The sequence below is a fragment of the Ovis canadensis genome, chromosome 15, assembly GCF_042477335.2.
Source record: "Ovis canadensis isolate MfBH-ARS-UI-01 breed Bighorn chromosome 15, ARS-UI_OviCan_v2, whole genome shotgun sequence".
NCBI classification, from domain to species: domain Eukaryota; kingdom Metazoa; phylum Chordata; class Mammalia; order Artiodactyla; family Bovidae; genus Ovis; species Ovis canadensis.
In genome coordinates this window covers 81933117-81950639 of record NC_091259.1, presented here as the reverse complement: position 1 = coordinate 81950639, position 17523 = coordinate 81933117, and the positions used below count along the sequence as shown (strand labels likewise).

The 17523-nt window shown below is 51.7% G+C and overlaps 1 protein-coding gene across 12 annotated transcripts in view; it reads right to left on the bottom strand.

The window, feature by feature from the left end:
- The window catches only part of TSPAN18 (tetraspanin 18), a 202813-nt gene that overhangs the window by 76162 nt on the left and 109128 nt on the right, over window positions 1-17523 (bottom strand). The window lies entirely within an intron of this gene.

Sequence of the window (17523 nt, the reverse complement as noted above, 5' to 3'; positions counted from 1 at the left end):
TGCAAAGTTGTGTCCAATTCTTTGCGACCCCATGGGCTGCAGCACGCCAGGCTTCCCTGTCCTTCACTATCTCCCAGAGTTTGCTCAAACTCTGTCCATTGAGTCAGTGACACCATCCAACCATCTCATTCTCTGTTGTCTCCTTCTCTTCCTGCCCTCAATCTTTCCCAGCATCAGGGTCTTTTCCAAACAGTTGGCTTGTCACATCAGGTGGCCAAATTATTGGAGCTTCAGCATCAGTCCTTCCGATGAATATTCAGAATTGATTTCCTCTAGGATTGACTAGTTTGATCTTCTTGCTGTCCAAGGGTTAGCCTCAGTTATTAGCTGCAAAGTGAGGCTAATAATAGCTCCTACCAATAGCATTCTTGTGAGAAGGTCATGCACACTCTGATCACATTGTTTGGCATATGGGATGAGCCAGACAGTGTTAGCTATTTTGTTATTATTAGTAAGAATAATGGGGCTTCCCTGGTAGCTCAGATGGTAAAGAATCTGCCTGCAATGCAGGAGACCCGAGTTCGATCCCTGGATTGGGAAGATCCCCTGGAGAAGGAAATGGCAATCCACTCCAGTATTCTTGACTGGAAAATTCCATGGACAGAGGAGCCTGGTGGGCTATAGTAGTCGATGGGATCACAAGAGTCAGACACGACTTAGTGATTAAACCTCAGTAAGAATAGTAAACCCTGAGAACATATAGAAACTCAGTGTCTAAAGCAGAACACGGCATGTAGTTCTAGACCTTTGGGTGGAGAAGTTCCTGCAGAATCACTACAACAGAAGGCAGGAAAGGGATATTTGTCATTCATTTATTCATCCAGCAAATGCGCCCCGAGTGCCGACTGTATAAATCTCCGCGTTAGGTGCTGCGGGAGGACAGAGGTCACATGGCAGATGTAGTTTACAGAGAGCTGGGGGAGGGCAGAGGCTGGGAAGCGCTTCAAACCTTCATTTTAAGATTACTCACTGCTGTACCTCCAAAGGCTCACATTTCTGGCCATCCCCAGGTGCTGGATGGGACGTATGACAACACGGATGAAGGTGTGGGAGATAGCTCCTAGATGAGTGGGCTCCGGTCCAAGGAGAAGGTGAAAAAGAGGAAAGGCAGAGGGCACAGCCCAGGCAGTGGCTCAGGGGCCTTCCCTTGCATGACAAGTGGACGGAACAGCCAGCAGGCTGTGCTCTGGCGGAGACGTGAAAGGGGAGAGGAGAGGGAGCCAGTGGTCACGGCTGCGGCGGCAAAGCCTGGGCTAGCGGGGAGCCAAAGGGAATTCACAGCGGGGCTGATGGGGGCCATTTCAGGTCCAGGGTTTTCCTTCTTTGTCTGAAGTTCAAGCCTTGTTCTTTGGAGCTCTGAAGCCTCCCTCCCAGGAAGCTGATGGGAACACTTCCAGGGCACGTCAGATCGAATATTTCTCTTGCCTGGAATTTACATAAAGCTCCCCACTCAGCCACAGGGCAAGGCCACGGGGCCAGTGCCCTGGCCACCAGCCTCCACGGATGCAGTACTAACCCAGAGGACACACAGGGAGCATGGCCCCCCAGACAGATGTAGGGAGGGGCGTGCAAAGCCAGGGTGCAATTGTCCTCGCTTAGAGCCAGCCGGGCTCGCTGCTGGCACTCGCTCAGCTATACACGATGAAGGTGGCGGTGGCGGAGCACAGAGGTTTCCTTCCTCGCCCCATGGGCCTCCTGGGCCCCCTCCCTCCCCCGACCCATTCTGGCTTTTCACTCACACATACACATACAGACATGCACACACGCACACATGTAAGCACACGCACACATACAAGCACACGCACATGCCAACACCCAAGGCAAATTCCGGCGTTGGATTAAAATAATAAGGTCAAAAACGTTGAGAATGCTGACCACAAGGCAGAAACCTTTGCTCTAGTCTCAGCTCTGGGACAGCCTTGCTGTGCGCCCTGGGCTTCTGTTTTCTCCTCTACAAAATGAGACGCGTGCGCTAAGTCACTTCAGTCATGTCCGTCTCTTTTCGACCTCATGGACTGTGGTCTGCCAGGCTCCTCTGTCCGTGGGATTCTCAAGGCACGAGTACTGGAGTGGGTTGCCATTTCCTCCTCCAGGGGATCTTCTCAACCCAGGAACTGAATCAGTGTCTCCTAAGTTTCCTGCACTGGCAGGCAGGCTCCTAACCACTAGTACAAGGATCTTCAATGCTCAAGTGAATGGAAGGGGGCCAAGTCCCCGCAGATGGGCAAAAGTGAAATGAGGAAGAATCTGAAGAGCCTGAGTCCCTGGGGTGACATGCCCTGTACCTGGGAGAAAGCCAGCCAGGTGCTGACAGATTCAACAATCTGGGGCTCTTACAGCTTCACTGGGGGTGGGGGGTGAGGTGAAATTCAAAGGCTGAGCCCATGGTTCATTATGAGATTGGAAACCTTATGTGAACCCCTCTAAGCCTCAGTTTCCTCACCTGTAAAATGGGTTCAATGACATTTCTCATTCGTAAAGTTAAACAAGAAGACACAAGGAGATTGCCCAGCATGGTGTCTGGGCCCACTTCGCTTCAGTAAGTGGGAGCTTTTGTTAGTATTACAGTTACAGCTCCAGCCACATCACATCTGGGGGAAACCCCAGCTGCAGCTCCCTTGCTGCTCTGTGCTGCCCTCAGGCCAGCAGGGACTCTGGGAAGTGGCCGGTCTTCACAGGACAGAGCACAGCCCTCCCAAACCCCTGCTAGCCCACTCTGAAGGGGTGCTTGCCTTACAACAACTTGGCCACATGCAAACACGGCTCTGGACTTAACATCAGTTTTCTGGACAAACAGCGCTCACTTCTCAGAGCTCTGGAGAAAGGAACCCACCATTAGGGCTTCTAACCTCCCCTGAAATGTGTCCTTTTTATTCTTGAGGGGAATGTCTCCAAGTATTGTTAAATACCAATGAGAATACCTCAATCATCTGGGGACAAACATCTCTGGGGAAATCCCAGCCTTGGTTGACCTCGATGCTGAAAGCTCCAGCTGTGTTTCTCATTCTTGGAGGAAGGGAGCTAAGAACAATGGCCTTCCCCACTCCTGGCCCTGGGGACAGGGGTTACTAAAGATCACTGGTCCACCTCCAGTCTGGAGGAGGGAAGGAGCTCCCACAAGCGGGGCCAGGCAGGAGAGACTGGTCCTGGGACGGCCTCCACGCAGACGGTGAGAGCAGGAAGCCTGACGCCACCCACCCAAGAGATGCCCGGGGGCTACAATGGAGCTGCCATCCACGTGGCATCTGATGTGTCCTCCTGTGTACCCTATGGGGTATTGTGCTCAGATGCTCAGTTGTGTCTGACTCTGCGACCCCATGGACTGAAGCCCGCCAGGCTCCTTTGTCCATGGGATTTTCCAGGCAAGAATACAGGAGTGGGTTGCCATTTCCTCCTCCGGGGGATCTTTCCGACCCAGGATCAAACCTGCGTCTCTTGCAACTGCTACTTTGGCAGGTGAATTCTTTACCACTAGCACCGCCCGGGAAGCCCACGGAGGGGTCTCTAAATGGAGACCCAGAGACGGGGGTGATTCCTGTAAGTGGTAGAAAGGGGCTTCACACCTAAGTCTGCCAGGCACCACAGTTGGTGTTTTCTAATCCCAGAGGAAGGGACTGTAGGTGTGGGCGTCCTTCCCTGGAGGGCGTGTGAGTGCGTGCATACTCAGTTGCTTCAGTCCTGTCCAGGTCTCTGCGACCCCATGGACTGCAGCCTGCCAGGCTCCTCTGTCCATGTGACTCTCCAGGAAAGAACACTGGAGTGGGTTTCATTGCTCTCCTCCAGGGGATCTTCTCGACACAGAGGTCAAACCTAGATCTCCTCACCGCATGCAGGTTCTTTACGGCTGAACCACGGGGGAGCCCCCTCGAGGACGCACCCCTCCCTTGACTGCGGCTATGATGGAGGCAAAAGTCACCACGTGCCGCTTCTCTGGGGGCACTGCTGGCACTGGCTGTTCGGGTCCACATCACTCGGTGATGCCTGGGAAGCTACAGCCCTGTCCCCACCCCCAGGCACAGCCCGTTGCCCCTGGCAGAGCGTGCTGGCCACAAACTCAATGTCATTCACGCCCTGGAGCTCCCCTGGGGTCCAGCTGAGGCTAGAAAGCTCTTGAACCCCGTCCCTGCTTAGCTTCTTCTCTGCCTTGTCCTGCTCTTCTCCTTGGGCCTGAGTATCCTCCCGCGATAATTCACTTGCACAACAGTCCCTGTTCATGTTCTGCTTTTAGACAACCCAACCTAAGTCACAAGGAAGACAGACACAGCTCCTACCCTCTTGGGAGTCTGCACCCAGCGGGAGTCAAACCCGAGACACAGACTGACCGTAACACGGGCCCTTCAACCACGACCGCCTCTCCCCTACCGGATTGGGCATCAGGCGCTTCAGACATGCTGGGTGACCCCATTCCCTTCCAACATCACTGAACACCAACAACAGCCCAGCCAAGAAGTTTCCTTAGCTCCTACTGGATAGATGGCGCTGAGGCTCAGAGAGGTTATCATTTGCCCAGGGTCACTGGCAACTCCTACGTGGCTGCACTTGGATTTGACCTCAGTTCTGCCTGATTGCTGGACCCCAGGGCTTGCCTCCCACTCACAGAGGGGACCTGAATACATCTGAGATGGAGAGCAGGGATTCCCAGTGGTTAGGGTCATCCCTGGGGCATGACCCAGGGATGCATGAATAGCTGGCTATTCCCTTCTGCCACCTCCGGCTCAAGGACAGCAGCCAGTGGGAGGCAACTCGCCAGCGGAGAGGGAGTGTGACTGCTTCCCTGGTGCCATCCTGGGCCCTTCCCACATCACAAGCCTGGGGGTCTCTCCCTCTCAAACGATTCCCACCCGTCAGGCTCCTCTCCACCCCTCCCCCAATTCTTGTTATGACACAGATCTTGCAGCTCGGCCAGGCAGATAACAGGCAGAGAATGGGAATTTTTACCTGTTAATTCGTTTTCTGAGCCCCTGCTGCTGGCCAAGCCGGAATAGCTCTATGTCAGGCTCTGAAAGGAGTGGAGAGGGGAGGGGGCAGGAGGCAAATGGGGGAAAATTACCCCTGCAGGCAGTGGCGGCTCCCCCGCCCCCAGGCCCCAGGCATGAATCCGACAGCCAGGCCCCTGAGTGAGGGCGGTGCAGTGAGGCCAGGGCAGGTTAGCCTCCTTGGATACAAGAACAGGACGGGGTTCTGCTTCCCAGAGCACCAGCCACCTGCTCACTCTGCCCCATCTTGGAGAGGAAAGGGCAGAATGCCTCAGTCAGCCCACCGCCTGGGGATGCAGCTGAGCCCAGCCCCTCATCCTTCCCATCGACACCGTTCAGTTTTCTGCAACAGGAGCTCTCCCAATGCACCCTGAGCCCTGGCTATCCTGGGCGTCGGGCTTCATTTAATCCTCAAAAACCGTGTTCCATCGACCTCGTATGGGAAAGTATCATTATCATCCCCATTCTACAGATGCAGAAACTGAGGTTTAAAATGATACAGTATCCCCAACAAGTTCAACATAAAATCACCATGTGTGTGTATGCAAGCTCCGTTGCTCAGTTGTGTCTGACCCTTTAAGACCCCATGGACTTGGGCCTGCCAGGCTCCTCTGTCCATGGAATTCTCCAGGCAAGAATACTGGAATGGGTTGCCATCCCCTCCTCCAGGGGATCTTCCCAACCCAGGGATTGAACCTTTATCTCTTGCATTGGTTAAGAGGATTCTTTACCATTGTGCCACCTTATGACCCAGCAATTCCACTCCTCGGTGCCCCAGAGAACTGAAGACAGGACTAAACAGACACTTGGACCCAAATGCTGACGGCGGCACTGTTCACAGTAGTCAAAAGGTGGAAACACCCCAAATGGTCACCAGTATTTACATGGATAAACATAGGAATGTAATAGATCCATTCAATGGAATATTATTCTCTCAGAAAAAGGAGGTGCCAGTACATGCAACAGTATGGATAGACCTCCAAAACATCATGCTAAGGGAAAGAAGTCAGGTTCAAAAGGCCATGTGTTGTATGATTCCGTTTATATAAAATTTCTAGACTAGGTCAGTCCATATACACAGAAAGAAAATTAATGGTTGCCAGAGGCTGCAGGGAGGTACCCTTGATGTGTCTGGGGTTTTCTTTTGGGTGAAGGAAAGGTTCTGGAACTGGATAAAAGCAGTTATTGCATAACACTGTGGACTAAATGCCACTGGGCTGTTACTTTAAAATGGTTAATTTTATGTCATGTGGATTTCACCTCGATTTTCTTTAATGAAATGAAGTTGTAGTTATTATTATTATTTTTGGCCATGCTGTGTGGCTTGCGGGATCTTAATTCCCCAACCAGAGATTAAACCTGGGCACCTGCAGTGAAAGCGCTGAGTCCTAATCACAGGACTGCCAGGGAATTCTCTCACCTCAAGTTTTTTTTAAAAGCTGAGGGAGACTGACAAGGGGGACGGTGACACAATTCACTGAAGATCAAAGAACAGGTGAGCGGGGAGCCAAGGCTCACTCTTGGGTCTTGCAGACTGCAGGGCATGCCCTTGGCCATCATCCTCAGCTGCCTGACCTCACTCTCCCATCTCTGGCCTTTGCCTCTATTGTTGCCTCGGCCAGCACGGCCCCCTTGTCCCATTTCTGCCCTAAAAATCCTACCCATTCTTCAAGGGCCTTGGTTAAAAGTCACCACCTCCATGAAGCCTTCCTGATTTCTCTCCTTTGAGGCCCTGGCCCTGTGCCCTGTCTGGGTCAGCTTTGCCTCCTGCCTCCTGCAGGGTTCGCAGTGCACAGGCCTCTCCCTGGCTCCCCCACAGCCTGAGGGGGTCATCACACTCACAGGTCCTGGTGAGGGGTAGAGGACATGAATGCCCACGGTGTTCTCCACTCTGGGCTTGGCAGGCAGAGAGCGCTCAGTCAATGGTGCTTGTTAACAGGGCCGGGTTCACTGCAAAAGAACTTGAACCTGCTGGCTCATCTCTGCGTCCCTGGCACAGGCCCTGCTCCCAGCGGAACTCCTCAAACAATTGTGGAATGCAAGGGTAGAGACAGAAAACTCCCGGACAAGCAGGCACTTCCCTACCTGTCCTCCCGCTGGGCAGGAAGCCTGTCTTGGTTCACAGTTTATAATAAATGCAACTCCATTTCCTCCCGGCCGCATTGGCCCAGCACGCACACACCCGGAGTCGGCTGTTTCTGCTGAATGCCTGGGGCTCCTGGGACCAGCCAGGCCCCGACTGAGTCCTGATATTTTGTTTCCTGAGGTGTCTCCAGCCCCAGCTTCTGCAGATCAGGACAAATCAGTTCTGGCCTCTGACCGTGAGCTCGCTAATGCCTGCTGCCCTGCTTACTTCACTGGCTCAACTAATGAATATGCAACAAGGCATTCATTGTGGAAGCACTTTCTAAACTAAACGAATTATATGCATTTAAGGTATTGGCATTAAGAATAATCCCAAACACCAGGCTGTGCCAACCTTTTCAAGATGCTTTTGGAAGCTCTTTTGAATCTGCAATGGAATGTGAATTAATTAAAGATGCCAAGAAATTCACTTCAAATAAAACAAGGCGGCCAAATTAGAAAGTCCTCATTCCAGGAAAGGCAAAGAGATATGCACCTCCTTGATCTTTCTCTCCACTTGGCTGTTGATGGCAAGACAGGCTAAGGATAGGGGTGGGGGGTGGGAGGTACAGGGGACGACCACATCTCCAATTGACACTCAAAAGAGAAAGAGACAGCTTGGGACCAGAGAAGTTCAGCCCAGACACTTGCCAACTCTAAGAAGGTGGGAGGTGGGCCAGTTCCTTAAATCCCTTATTGTCAGGTGGTGTGGGGGCCTGGAGAGATGGGATGATGATATTCACCTCCCTGAGTGGTGATGAGCATCAGTGAAGGTGAGACAGATGTGCAGAGCACCTGGATGGGCACAACAGAAGCTCTCCACAGTATTTATTCCCTTCCTTTTCAAACTATCCCCAGACATCATTTAGAGAGTAAGGAAAAAAGAGCCACAGACTGAAAGCTGTGTTTATTATACATATGTTTGACAGAGGCCTTGTATCCAGAATATGTAAAGAATGCCTACAAATCAATAAGAAAATAATCCAGTTGAAATCGGGTGAAAGACTTGAAAAGATCCACCCTAAAGAAGATATCCACATAGCTGATAAGTATATGAAAAGGTGCTCAGCATCATTACTCACCGAGGAAATGCAAATAAAAATCAGAGTGTCTCATTGTGGTACTGAGATACTGACCCATGAGATACTGACCCACTGGTTGACTAAAATTGAACAGAGGGATGACAGCAAGCATGAGTGAGGAGACAGAGAGACTGGATCATTCACACACAGGTGGAAGGACCTTCACATGGCACAACCATCCTCTTGGGTACTGTCTATTGAAGTCAAACCCATGACAATTCAGCATTTCCACTCCCAGTTACACACCCAAGAGAAAAGCCTGCCCGTGCCCACAAAATGACCTGGATCACAAAATATTTGTTGCAGTTCTATTTATAGGCATCCCAAATGGGACACAACTTGATGCCCCCACAGAAAAATAGATGAACCAGTTGTAATGCATGTATAATTTACAAATGTGCTGCGCTAAGTTGCTCATATGTATGGTGGTGGTGGCTTAGTCGCTAAGTCGTGTCCGACTCTTTGCGACCCCATGGACTGTAGCCCACCAGGCTCCTCTGTTCATGGGATTTCCCAGGCAAGAACGTTGGAATGGGTTGTCATTTCCTTCTCCAGAGGATCTTCCCAACCCAGGAATCGAACCCTTATCTCCTACGTTGCATGCAGATTCTCTTACTGACGAGCCGCCGAGGAAACATATGTGTGTGTGTGTGTGTGAGTCTCTCTGTGTGTCTGTGTGTCTGTGTGTGTCTCTGTGTGTGTCTGTGTGTGTGTGTGTCTGTGTGTGTCTTTCTGTGTCTGTGTCTGTGTGTGTGTCTCTGTGTGTGTGTCTTTCTGTGTCTGTGTGTCTGTGTCTGTGTGTCTGTGTGTGTCTCTGTGTGTGTCTGTGTGTGTGTGTCTGTGTGTGTCTTTCTGTGTCTGTGTCTGTGTGTGTGTCTCTGTGTGTGTATGTCTCTGTGTGTGTCTGTGTGTGTGTCTCTGTGTGTGTGTCTTTCTGTGTCTGTGTGTCTGTGTCTGTGTGTCTGTGTCTGTGTGTGTGTCTCTGTATGTATGTGTGTGTGTCTCTCTGTGTCTGTGTGTGTGTGTGTCTGTGTGTGGCTCTGTGTGTGTGTCTGTGTGTGTGTCTGTGTGTGTGTGTCTCTGTGTCTGTGTGTCTCTGTGTGTGTCTATGTGTGTGTGTCTATGTGTGTGTGTGTCTGTGTGTGTGTGTCTGTGTGTGTCTGTGTGTGTGTCTCTGTGTGTGTGTCTCTGTGTGTGTGTGTCTATGTGTGTGTGTCTGTGTGTGTGTGTCTGTGTGTGTGTGTGTGTGTGTGTGTGTCTGTGTGTGATGGGATATTACACAGCAGTTAAAATCAAGAACTACTGTCACGAGCAGCAACATGGAAGGATCATGTTCACCGTGTTGAACGAAAGAAGCCAGGCCTGGAGGAACTCAAGCTGTATGGTTCCATTTATATGAAGTTCAAGAACAAGAGCAACAGCTTGATTGTGCCTGAAGCCAGAGCAGTAGGTACCTGGGGGTAAGCGGGGCTGAGGAAAGGAGAGTGTCAACTGGGACGGGACGCAGGAGCGCCTCTGGGCTGGTGGGATGGGTGCCTGCCAACCTCCCTGGCCTTGCTTGAGCCTCTCCCTCATCTGTCACGAGGCCATACGGTACTCTTCGCTCCATCCTTCCCCACTCAGATCCATCACTGCCCCCGGCCACTGCACGTCTTGCCATCTCAAACAGGAACCCTCATCTCCCCAGTTCTGCATGGCCAGGCTTCACCTCCAGTTTGGTCTGCATGGTGGTTATTCAGTCCATAAAAGAGTCACTGAGCTGTATACTGGAGATGGATCTATTTTACTATATATGTATTATCCCTAAAAGGATTTTTTTTTAAATTCCCAAAAGATGAACTTCCTTGGTGATCCAGTGGCTTAGACTCCACACTCCCAAGGCAGCGAGTCTAAGGCGGGGTTCGATTCCTGGTCAGGGAACTAGATCTCACTTGCTGTAACTAAAGACCCTGCACACCGCAGCAAAGGTGGAAGGTCCCACATGCTGCAAGGGAGACCTAGTGCAGCCAGATAAATAAATAGCCAGAGGACCCACCAGACCCAGCCACCTCTAAGGCACGTCAGCTCCATCATTTTAGGATTCTCAGAGCCTGGAGAATGATTCTTAGAGTCTGATGCTAGCATCTGAAGGTGGTATGTTCATTCTATTCTTTCTCTTCCCTTTCACTTGCCAAGAGAGGCCCGCGCTCTGGCTCGCTCTCCCTCCCTGACTCTGGGTCAGTCAGTCGGCCGCTCCTGGCCTCATCACCCCGTCTGCAAAAGAGAGAGGGTCGTGCTGCCAAGACTCCCCTCCAAGGGGGAGAAACATGGTCATGCACGGGAAATGCTCTGAGCATCACAGAGCAAAAATGCTAAATGCATTCCCAGAATTGCTAGCAGATGTCTCTTTGCATGGGGTCAAGTACATTCAGGCAGAATTGCAATTACTACAGCGAGGGTGTGGTTTAAAACTCAAACTTGGCCCATGTGTGTTTCTTCGGTGTCAAGGGATCTAGAGACGGTGGTCATGGAACAAAAGTCATCATGGGAAACGGACAGCCACTGGTTTGACCCGGGAAAGCACCAGTGCTAGCGTGATCCACAGGCTCTCCGGCCAGGACCAAGCTGGGCTCATCCTTGAAGGAGACAGAGGCAGTTCCTGGGCTGGGGCTTCGGCTAACCTTTCAAGGGAAAGAGAACTGAAGCTGGAGTCTGGGGTCCTGCGTTCCAGGGTTGCTTCTGCCTCCAAATGCTGTATGACATCGCCCACCAACTTCTCACCTCCAGAGCCTCAGTTTCCCCACTGTACTATAAATGGATGGGCTAGATCCTATTTAGAGATCCTTTCAGCTAGAGTTGTTTGTGCTTAATAGCTCAGTTGTGTCTGACTCTTTACAACCCCATAAACTACAGCCCACCAGGCTCCTCTGTCCATGGGATTTTTCAGGCAAGAATACTGGAGTGGGTTGCCATTTCCTTCTCCAGGGATAAATGTTTATGAGCTTGTAAACTGCTTACTTCTTAAAGTCAAAATTAAACTATGTCCCTCCTTGCTTAAAACCTTATCTACTGCTTCTTATTCAACTTAAAAGTCCAAATCCATGATCAGATCCTCATAGTTAGATCCCTGCCAACCTCCCCAGCCTTGGCTTGAACCTCTCTCTCATCTGGCACTAGATCCCAGCTGTAATGCTCTTCCCTCCAGCTTACAACACTCAGATCCATTCCTGCCCCAGGGCCTTTGCACATCCTGCCCTCTTACCTCGGAACCGTCCTCTCCCTAGCTCTGCATGGCCAACCCTTGCCTGTTTCAGGACCCTGACTCAGAGCTCTGCTCCTCAAAGACCTTCCCTGAGCAGAGAAGCAGTCCCTCCCTGTGTTTTCTTTTTCTACCTTCATTCCACTGATTAAACCATGGAATCATTGGAGGAAGTCAGGGTTTTCTTGTTTTCTGTCTCCTGCACTGCGGTGTAAGTTCCATGTGGTCAGCCACGGTGTCTGTCACCATTAAACCCCCTGACATATACAGAGTAGACACTCCGTGTATATCTGCATTTTTTTTTTCCCATCCTCTCAGGCAGCACTCCAGAGCTCCTGCTGCCTTCAGAAGCTCATGTCAGAATTTCCCAAAGAAAGAAAATGTTCAGGTATAGAGGACCCAGCAGGTACTGTGACGATGCCAGTCTCTCTGTATCCTCGTGTCATTTAATTCTCACTAGAGCCTTCAGAGACAGGATTAGTTGGGTAACTGAGGCTCAGAGCAGTGAAGAGATGTGCCCACAGTCACATACCTAAAGCCCTGAGCTTGGACACAGATGGCTCTGTGCCATCTGCGGGCGGGTGATTCCATCTCTCCAGGCTGTGCTTTTCTTGTCTGTAAAGTGGGGCTAAGGCCTCCTGCCCGTGCTGCAAGCTGTGTCCTGATCAAGCAGGATAATTAAGGAGGGACGCTTTGCACACTGGCAACCGCAGGCAGCTGCACTGATGTTGAAACGGAGGCTTGCTTTGCCCGTCAGTCTGCGCCTACCCCTCCCCCAGGCATCCAGTGAGGGGAAAGAGAGCCTTCTGGAGTCAGACTGCCCTGGATTGGAATCCTGCTGCATCTCAGCTCAGAGCTGAGTGCCCTCAGGGGCCATGATACATGTCTTTGAACTTGAGTCTTCTCTGCAAAATGAGAAGAATAATTCCTCCCCGACTCCCCCACCCTGCCCAAGTAGTTAAGAACATTAAGCGAGATCACCTATGAAAAGGGCTGTATTCCTTCCAAAGCACTGTGCAAAAGTTGTTTTTGATGTCCTGTGGCTTCCAGCTCTGAGAGCTTCCAGCTCTCCGCTAAAGAGAGAGAGAGGCCCCTGTAGATGAAACAGGCAAGGATACTCACTCCACCCCCAGGCAACAAGCTGGCTGGGCTTTATGGGCCTTCACGGCATGCCCGGCACTGAGGGACACCCTCTCAAGCAGTCTCCTATGTGCTTAGCGGTGCCCTCTGCATCACCTTCAGCCCCATTTAATAGATGGGTAAACTGAACCAGTCAATCCTAAAGGAAATTAACCCTCAATATTCACTGGAAGGACTGATACTGAAGCTGAAGCTCCAATACCTTGGCCACCTGATGCCAAGAGCTGACTCACTGAAAAAGACCCTGATGCTGGGAACGGTTAAGGGCAGGAGGAGAAGGGGGCGACAGAGGATGAGATAGTAAGATAGCATCATTGACTCAATGGACATGAGTTTGAGCAAACTCCAGGAGACAGTGAAGGACAGGGAAGTCTGACTTGCTGCAGTCCATGGGGTGACAAGGAGTCAGACACGACTGAGTGACTGAACAACAATGATAAACTGAGCCCCAAGTAATCTAGCTCAAGTTTCCCTGGTTGTCATGGGGAAGTTTTATCCCCGTGGAGGACTTGGCCAAGTCGGTGCCTTTGTTTCTTGTAGAGCGAGGTCCAGGGTGACCTGCGACACTGCTCATTCCCGAGTTGGCCCTGCACGCGGGGAGGTGCTGGCCGTGGGCTCCACTCTGCAAGGGAACAAGCACAGTAACCCACCCTGAGTGTGGCATGTAGGACTGTGCACACAGAAAGAGGAGTGTGCCTGGGGTGGGCAGGACCCAGCTCTGGGTCCCAGGAAGACCTTCCTGCGTGGGGATCCCTGGGGACTCAACACATCACGTTCACCTTGGCCTCCTTAGATATTCACTGGCCCAGCCTGCCCCCTGGCTTCTCCCCACTCCCACTCCTAAACGGCCCTTGAGCATCTGGGGGCATCACTCTGTCACCCTTCCCCCCATCACATGCTCACTTCTGATGGTGCCAGTCTTGGCTTCCATAAGCCATTAGACAAGATTCGTGAAGCAGAGAGAAGGCAGGTGGTGGGGGGAAGAGCTGGCAGAAAGGGATCCTGGGGCAGACAGACTCCAGGGGATGGGGAGAGAGGGAGACAGAGGAGGCAGGCTGGAGTAGAGAGGGAGACAGGCAGCGGGATCTGGACTCGAGAGAGGATGTGCAGGGCAGACAGAGGTACCAGGACACCCCGGGAGCCCGTGGGAGGGAGAAGGGCAGACCAGAGGCCCCAGGAAAAGGGGACGGAGAGCCCAAGGGAGAACCTCAGCAGACACAGGCTCATGCAGCTGGCCTTGTCCCAGAGGGTGTCTGGGAAGTGGTTTCCCCTTTCAGGAGGCCAGGGAGGCAGCTTTCATGGAGGGAGGGCAGGGTGGGAGCCGAGAGACCCGAGTCCGGGACACTAACGCTCTGAACCACGGGGACTTGCCCTGGAGGTGAAACGCGTCTGTGTGGCCACCACAACCTTCCCGGCAGCACGGTCCACAACAGCCAAGAGCACTGGAAGCCACCTGTACCTGCCAGTTCTCCAGAGACACAGGACCAAGAGCAGCTTTTTATATATACATGTGTATATATGTATCTCATACAGATGATATCACACACATCATATATGCACAATATTACATATGTGTAATATATCTGTGTGCGTATACACTGAGAGATTTCTCTGAAGGAACTGCTTCATGCTGTTGTCAGGCTGGCAAATCCCAAATCTAAAAGGTGGGTTGGAAGCTCAGATGGGAGTTGATGCATTCTCGAGGCAGAATTCCTTCTTTCCTGGGAAACCTCAGTTTTTGCTCTTAAGGCCTTTTAATTGATTGGATAAGGCCCTTCTACACACCTAAAGTCAACGGATTGCTGATGGTGTAGCCACGTCTACAAAAGACCTTCAGGGCAACGCCTCGAATGGTTTTAGCTCCGGACACCGGGTACGACAGCCCTGCCAAGCTGATACATCACACCACCTTGTGTGGTTTCCTCTGGCTGCTCTGATGAATTACCACAAATGTAGGGGCTTATAGCAAGACACGGTTATTCCCTCACAGTTTGGCAAGTCAGAAGTCCTTTGAAATGGGACTCAGCAAAAATCAAGCTGTTAGCAGGGCTGTGTTCCTTCTGGAAACACGAGGGAGAAGCCTCTTCCAGATTCAAGATGCTGCCTGTGTTTCTTGCCTCACAGTCCCTCTGTCTTCAACGTCAGCCAAGGCCAGCCTGCATCCTCCAACACTCCCCTCTGTAGTCAAACTCCCTTTTGCCTCTTTTAAAGATCCACGTGATTAGACTGACCCCACCCGGATCATCCAGGATAATCTCCCATCTCAAGACCCTTCACTTGCCTACAAAGTCGCTTTAGCCATGTAAGAAAATAAATTCAGAGGTTCCAGGAGGCATTACGATGTGGGCATCTTTGGGGGTTCATTACTCTGCCTGCTACTCCTCTCGGAGGCTCACCACCAGGGGAGGGGATGCGTCTAGGTGCCACCACCCACCCAGGGAAATGGACCCAGTGTGATCAGAGTTGAGCTATAGATAGCTTTCCCAGCAAAATAGGACCCCCAACAGCCGTCCAGACCCCATGGAAGGCCCAGAAGAGCTCTCAGGAAATAAGAGTAAGACCAGCTTAGAACTCCAAAGGACTGTGAGGTCTGACAAAGGATTTACTGACTCCCTGCACGAGTGTGCTGTGTGTCTACAGGTCAAGGTACAAGCCTCTCTGTGACCATTTTGGTGGTTGTGTCGTTGTTCAGTTGCTAAGTCGTATCCGACTCTTTTACAGCCCCATGGACTGTAGCCCTCCTGGCTCCTGTGTCCATGGGGTTTCCCAGGCAGTTCCTTCTCCAGGGGATCTTCCTGACCCAGGGCTTGAACTCCTTGCATTGGCAGGTGGATTTACCCTTACCTTCATTACATGTCCAGCGACTCTGATCCCTGGCACCACAGTCTGCACCCTAAGCACTAGCTAAGAGCTTCACATATGGCAGAAGCTTTGTCAGGGCTCCTCCAAGGTCCCCTTTTTGTGTGTTTCTTCCTCCCAAGGCCTGCACCTGCCACGCTCATGAGAAGACTGCGCTTGGGCTGCCGGAGCCCCTTGTCCCTGTGTTTAGGGAACCAGAAATGTCTGGGAGCTTACCTCCTCCCCCATCCGCTTGGGTGGCCCTCAGCCAGTGTCTGAGGGCATGGGCAGATGTGAGCCCAGCTTTCTTGTCTCAGGTTGAGACAGACTCAGAGATGCAATCTACACCCCAGAGTTGCCGGTGGGGTCGGGGAGCAGCCTCTGCAGGACTCAGCCTGTCTTTGCTCCCTTTCCCGGCTTCTTTTCCTTCCCCATTCTATTCCCATTTCTTACTGGGTTCTTCCTGAATAAATCCCTTATTCACAAATGCTTATCTTGAAGTCTACTTCTGGGGCATCCAGACAAGGATACATATGTGCTCTCATTTAACATCAACCCTTCAGGGTGAATGCTGTGATGATTCCCACGTTTCAGATGAGGAAACTGGGGCCAAAGAAGTTTAACAATATGCCCAAGAGCGGGATGACAGCGGGATGAGATGGTTGGATAGCATCACTGACTCAATGGACATGGGTTTAAACAAGCTCCAGGAGATGGTGAAGGACAGGGAACCCAGGCATGCTGCAGTCCCTGGGGCCGAAGAGTCGGACACGACTGAGCAACTGAAGAGCAACCAAGTTGCAAAGCGAGTAAGTGGCCGAGTGGGATTTGAACAGCCGTCAGTCTGAGACCAGGCATTCCGGCCTCCCCTCTTCTCTGTGTGATGGCTTCCCCAACCCCTTGGAGATGTGAGAACATGGAGGAAGAGGGCTGGGGAGAGACATCTAGTAAAGGACGATGGGTGAAAAGCCCTTGTAGGTCTTGGGCTTCATCGAAGTAAAAAGCAAACACAGACAAACCAGACTCGTCATTCGCCAGCTCAGGCACGCAGGGTGATCCGAAGTCCATCTGCCAGGCCTTCTCTGGGGCTGCTTCTCTCGCTTCCCGAGAAGGAACCCTCTGGACTCTCCCCCTCCCAGCCACCGCAAGGTCCATCTCAGGCAGCGGTTTGCTTTCTTAGCAGAGAAGGGGGGCTCTAAGGGACCGTGGCGGCTGGCAGGTCCTTGCTTGTGTCCGGGGGGCTGAGGTACAAGGCTAGGAAGGGGCTAATGACTTGCTCTTCAGTGCCTTGGTCCCCTCATCTCCCCATGGGGTCCTTTTGAAAGAAAAAAAAAAATCATAGACAGGTCCCTCTTTGCTTCTAGTCTTGGAGACCCGCCTGGGTTTAAACCTTGGAAACAAAGGCTGATCCCTGGGCTGCACGAGGCTGGGTGGGGGGCGGGGGCGGGAGGCGCGCAGCAGTAATTAATGATCTCCCAGCTGCCGTCATAAAATCCTTTTCTGTGTGTTATTTACCTGCCCAGCAGGTTCCATCTGGGCAGGTGATGGGCAAATCAGCCTCCACTGTAGATGAGAGAGAGCACTCAATTACAGATGATCACGAAAGGAGGAGTCTTTATTCTCCGCAAGTCCCCGCATCCCAGAGACCCAGGTGACTTTTAAAGAAGGAAAAATCAAGGCAGAAGTAAGGTGTGGATCAGGGCCGAGGTCTGCACACGGCACCTTCTCTGATGCTTCCAGTTCCTCTTCCCTGCTGGCCACCTTCTGGGTTTACCAGGATCCACAGCAAATGTAGCCACCATAGAAAGGCACTGTGATTTAAGATTATGTCATGCACCCTCATAAGATGAATCTAGCATAAAAGATAAGAGCATTTAACAACTGTTCTAAGGGGGAAAATCGGTCATTAATGAAGTGCTGGGGGGTGTCAGAGGAAAGAAGTACAGGCCAGGGAGGGCTTCCTGGAGGAGGTGGATGGTAACACCCTTGGGGTCAGGGCAGGCAAAAGCAAAGGAGGAGTAATTATCATGCAGCTACCATCTGTGGCATGCCAGGATGGAGGTGGGGGCCTCACTAGCCTCTAATCATTAAATGAACCCAGCAAGGTAATCTTGGTTAATGATTA